Below are 6,000 nucleotides of genomic sequence, written 5' to 3'. Positions count from 1 at the left end.
CTAGTGATGGCAAAGTGGGGCGTCATCACGACTTTACACAAGTGTCTTTACCTCCGCGGCAGAGTCTCCGCCGAACCCCTGAGACCGACTCATCGAACCCCTGGGGTTCAATCGAACCCAGGTTAAGAACCACTGTGTTAGACGCTAAGGCCCATTTCTCAGAAAACAGAAATTTATCAGGCCACAGAGACATGGTGTGATTTCAGGGAGTGTCTTCAGTCCCTATAATCAGCTAGCCTCCTCCTTCTCCTCAGACACTGCACAGACTTTTTTAGAAACTCTTCTCGAATGTAATGGTAAAAGTGTCTCCTTTCAGCGCTGAAAGTGAATAGAATAAGTGAATAAAATCATTAAGTATAGTCTTAATGATTTTGTTGGCTGATTTTATGCTCCATGTGTCAGTATGAATTTTGATTCATCGGGTAGAATTTTCCATCCTCAACAATTGGTAGCAGAGGACGGGTTTGTGTTGACACATGAGCAGAGACTGGATTGGCCGTTCAGGCGCAGACCTTCGGATACAGTACTCTTGTGTATTGCCCACACAAACGGTAAGGAAACTTTTTCCTTAAAATACACCATTGTACTGTTTCACTGGTCTGTCTAAATTTCAGTTATCAGCCATTGTTCATAGGAGTAGTTTTAGGTGCGAAGGAATAAAGTAGTTTTAGGTGTGAAGGAATAAAGTAGCTTTAGGTGTAAAGGACGATCAGCTCGGTCTGGGTCCAGCAGTGGGAGTTGGCCGCGCCCCCCATTCTGCCGGACGCGGGGAAGGTACAGGATAGGTTTGCTTCCATTTTTCCTCGAGGAGAACTGCCCTCGAAAAAGAACACGTTGGCCAATCTGAGATATTGAAGAAATGCAAAGCGGTGACAGTGTCCACCATAGGACAAGAAAATAAAAGATAAAAGGTTGGTCTTCGATCTGACTTACAGAAGAAAGGAAGTCCCTTGACTGTGGCCGCATTGGAATTTAGTTATTGGATCCATTTGTGTATATGAGAGAGAAACAGGGGGAGTGGCTGAGTCTCTGTGTGGGTATCTGAGAGCTACGTGTGCGTGTGTGTGTGTGTGTAAAAAAAAAGTATAATCTTGTTCAAAAATGTGGATGACACATCTATATACAGAAGAGGTTCAAAGGCTAATAGCATGGTAAACCAATGGTGAAGGGAGAATTCCCTTACCTTGAATACCAAGAAGACAAAGGAAATAATCCTCAACTTCAGAGCAAAGAGGACAATTGATCCAGGGCTTAGCATAGATGGTGAGCAATCAATCAATCAATCAATCAATCAATCAATCAATCAATCAATCAATCAATCAATCAATCAATCAATCAATCAATCAATCACATTTTATTTGTATAGCACATTTCAGCAGCAAGGCATTTCAAAGTGCTTTACATAATTAAAAAAAATAAAACAGCATGTGACATTAAAACAGCAAGCAGAAAGGGTCAGCAGTTTCAAATTTCTGGGAGTCTACATCTCAAAGGATTTCACCTTGAGCTTTAAAACCAAATAACTCTTTAAAAAAAGGCCCAGCAGAGACTCATTTTTTCTGAGAACCCTCAGGCAGTGTTGTCTGTCCAAGAAGCTGATGACCAGATTCTGTCACTGACTTACTGCTGTACAGTGTAGGTACTCCACAGCAGCAGACAAAGGCACCGCTCTACTCCAGTTCTCCTGGAACATTAAGTTGCTTCTCCACCATTAGCATATTTAGAAGCACGAACATTAGGTTGATTGGCAGCGCTAAGAAAACAAACAGTCAAAAACACCCAGTCAGGAGGAGGGTCTTAGCACTGTTGATCAACCTCATGTTCATGCTTCTAAATATGCTAATGGTGGAGAAGCAACTTGAAGTTCCATGGATACTGGGGTAGAGCAGCGCCTACATGAGAACAATTGACAGCGCTATGACCCTCTTCCCGCTCTGATTGGTTGTCTGACAGAGCAGAATATTTGTTCAGATGACAGCACGTTCACAGGGAGAAGGCAGAGGAGCTAATTCTTTACACAGATTTGTCTTATATTTTCAGGACATAGTGATAATTTTAATTAAATAAAAAATAATGTAAATAAACGTTACATACTGCAGCTTTACGTCTAGGGCAGGAGACAGTCATGCTGAAGATCCTATGGGAATATTATAAATTCAAACTGAACTGACGACATACAAATTCATTGACTTTTAAAGTTATACATTTATATATTTTTCCTTTTAAATATTTATTTTTGTTTGACTAAACTTTTATTTTTATTTTATTTTTTTAGCAATTTTTCACTTTTGAATTGGTAATTTTATTACTCAAGACAATAAATTGTAATGTCAACATACAATGACAATAAAGTTCTCTGTCTGATTATGGTCTGCCTATCTATATAGCCAGTTACCTGGCTATATAGATACTGGGCTCAGCCTTAAGTGCAATTTTTCATTTTTAGTTTGTATATGTTTAATTTAATTTGTGTGTTTTTTTTTATTCCTATTGATTTTTAAACAACATTTCTGTATGGTAAATAGTCTGTCTTTTTCAGTTTTCAATTATGTAGATTTTTGGAAAGGTGGTCTGACTCAGTTTCAGAAATCCAATATTCCTATTTCTGATAACTGCACAGTAATTTGTTATTCTATTCTATTCTGTCCTGGAGCCGTGTACATATGTCTGTGTGTGTGTCCTAAAGTAGACAAGGAAATATCAAAATACATTCAACATGTAAATTTTCTTTAAACTTTAACAACGCCAGAAAATTTGGGGGATTTACGACCATTTAAGTATGGATTTTATACACCAAAGATATTTGGACTGTAATTAGAATAAAACAGTGGAACATCCTGATATATCAGATACTAAAAAAGAAATGCATTGTGATCATAATGAGGGGGATGAATATGTTTGGACCTACAATTTTTTGATAAAATTGACTTCAGATACTGCTAGTAAAATAGAAAAGACAATGTCTCACCAAAGCTTACACATGGTGCCTGAGTATTTAATTATATTTAAGTGTTAAAAATTATACCAGCCTCAATAAATATGTTGGAATATCTATTATCAGTCTCAAATTTTTCAACATCTGAAATTCAAAGTGAAGCATAAGCTGGACATTTAACTAAAGGAAGGATAGAAAAATGGAAGTAAGATACGTTTGTCTTACTGACTGGAAAATGAATGTTAGTCAATTCCTAGTTCGTTTGTGGGCTTCTGCTAGTTATTTAGCAACTATTTTAAATTTTATTGCATCATAACTTGAAAGGTTTTCCTATTCTGGAAAATCATCAAAACATACAACAGATTTTCATAATATTAACAAAAGATTTAAATAATAATAATAAAAAAACACAATACTTTTAACTGCATGAAGGAAAAACTTGAAGGAATTCAAGTCAGAGCAACAGACTTTACTTTGCATTTTACTTATTTTTCCATGTTGAAAGATTCTGTAAAAACGCAACTAAAACTCAGTTCCTGCTTTCAAGTCTAAGTGACAATTTTACCAAACATTTTTTTCTGTTTATCAGTGACTGGGATCTTTTCAGCATACACCCTCAGCACCTCCATGTACAGAACAAAATCACTGATTCGTGTAAAAAAGGCAGGTGAGAGTAAACTGCTTCCTCTTCCATGTCATCAAAAGTCATCCCAAAATTATATTGTACTTTGTATCTGGATGTACTTTTTTGTCTCAGGGAGAAAAACAATAAACTAACAGAAGTTTGTTCTCAAGTCTGGAAAAATGATATTCAAATAATCAAGTAAGTGTCTTGTCAAAGATGTTAAAGAATTTTTTTTGATTGATTTTTAGAAAATACATTACAATAAAACAGCTGTCCTTATGTGATGCCTTGCAGCATTATTTTATGTTTTATTATTTAGATTACAAACACAGGCTTCAATGTATTATATTCAGGTTGAACTGACTGAGACCACATTCCAAAATCAGATGTTAAATGTGAAAGGATTCCTCAAGATAGATGAAGCAAATATACAATAGAAAGTGTGTCTGTAGAAAAAGACTGGACCTAAAGTTAGAGCTATGTGTTGGGGAATACCAGTGTTCACAGTTCCTTGTTCTCCAGATGGATTTAAATAAATCCCCCTGTATTCAGATCGATCTGTCAGTTTTCTCTACAACATTTTCACATAGACCTTCTTTAAACTGCATCTGCCTCTCCCTAACAACCCAGCAACACTGGCTTTCTAGGAACACCAGAACAGTATTCAAAAATTTGTGCATACATTATCTTATCTTCTGCACAGAACCCTTTCCGTTCTCTGCAGCAGGGTTCTGCAACTCCAGTCCTCATGGGTCAGTGTCCTGCGACATTTGGATGCCTAAATCAAAACTGAATGTCAAGAAGTTTCACAAAGTCCTGGTTCATTTGAACCATTCATTTGATTCAGATGTAACAGTGCCATTTATTCATCTTCATTTCTGCTACTGTCTCTTGATGCACTGAAAAAAATGACACTGCTTTGAAACCCAGCTTCTACTAGAGTCATTTAGCCGACAAACCAATCAATAATGAAACTGTGTTAAGTAATTTACCATCTTTATTTTACAGTTCTTTAAAAATGTATCTTTTTTTGTACCACAGCAACAAGAAAGATCAGAAAAACAATCCCCAGCCTTGTAAAGACTGCAGGTGAGTTCAAGCTGCTCCATTTCTTTAATTTGGTGACAAAAATGCTTACAGACATTACTGAGTATCTATATGTGTTGATGTGTAACAGGGAGAAAATAAAAGAAATGCTTACGAATTACTCAAAACCGTGGGTTAAAAATGAAGACAAGCATGAAGAAATCAGGTACATTTAGCATTAAAAGCTTCAAGCTTCAAATTAGAAAATGAAAGGATGAAACCCAACACGCGTCTCGTCCTGTGTGTTGGGTTTCAGCACAGATGGTGGAGACTTGCGCTATTGTTCGTCACTCTCCGTGTGGAGTATGTTTTTGACAAAATGAACATCCACCTAAAACAAACAATGCACAAATTACAAAAAAAAGAAGAGGAAATTAGATTTCTTTTTTTGTACAATGAAAATGTCTAGATAAAGCTAAATGCTGAGGATGTTATGATCTTGTGATTTCCGAGGACTTGGCTCAGCCTTAAGTGCAGTGGCCTGGAGAACGCCATCATAACCCAGAAAAACACTCCACTGGGATCAAAGATTGTCTACGATGCTGAGAGGAGGCATCATGTCAAAGTGAACTCACTTATGTTTGCCACGTTTGTCAAAGTAAGTTGTGTTTTATTTAGAATTACTTTATTATTACATCAATGTTTAAGAATTTGATTTTGTGATGTGTTTTTTTTTTTTTTGGCTTGATTTTACTTTTTTTAATCAGAAAAGTTTGTGCTACAGTTTTACTCAGCATTAACCATTGTTAAACTTTTGTATAAGTTTTATATAAAAATGTTCATAAAACTTCCTAATTAAGGAGTTGCAAGCTGGTTGGTTCCTCTTCAGACTTTTATTAGAAGAATCAAGGGAGGCGGTACATGCTCATGTTTGGTATGTGTTAAATAGAAACTCTGTGTGCATGCCGGAGTGGGAACAGATAAGTTGGCCTGTTCATTATCTGCTGCATGTCATGTATGTCCTAGTAGGCTTTTCCAAACCACTGAGCCACACCTATTTTTTTATATATTTCTGAGAGAACTATTCATGCACATCTACAGGCGTCCGTTGAGGCATCCTCAACACAACATGGCTACTGTATCTGATGTTCACACGAATCATGACCACAAGTTCTTCCAGTTTGCTGCTCCATGAGACAGCTATGAAATGCAGAAAGACTTAAAGTGAAAGAAGGTAGAATCTTTAAATGTAATGTAATCAGTTTAAAAAGGCATTTCTTTGTAGATGCTTTGATTATTTGTATTTTAGCCTTAACTTTACTTTTATATCATGTCCCTGAGTCAACCTGGTTAAATGAAGGACTCAAACAAAAGGGCTGTGTGTGTGCGTGTGCATGTACAGACCCTTATAAAG

This window comes from Poecilia mexicana, unplaced genomic scaffold, assembly GCF_051168715.1.
Source record: "Poecilia mexicana isolate PSO_F unplaced genomic scaffold, ASM5116871v1 scaffold_8, whole genome shotgun sequence".
In the NCBI taxonomy this organism is placed as follows: Eukaryota; Metazoa; Chordata; class Actinopteri; order Cyprinodontiformes; family Poeciliidae; genus Poecilia; species Poecilia mexicana.
Note: the sequence above shows the minus strand (reverse complement) of the source record.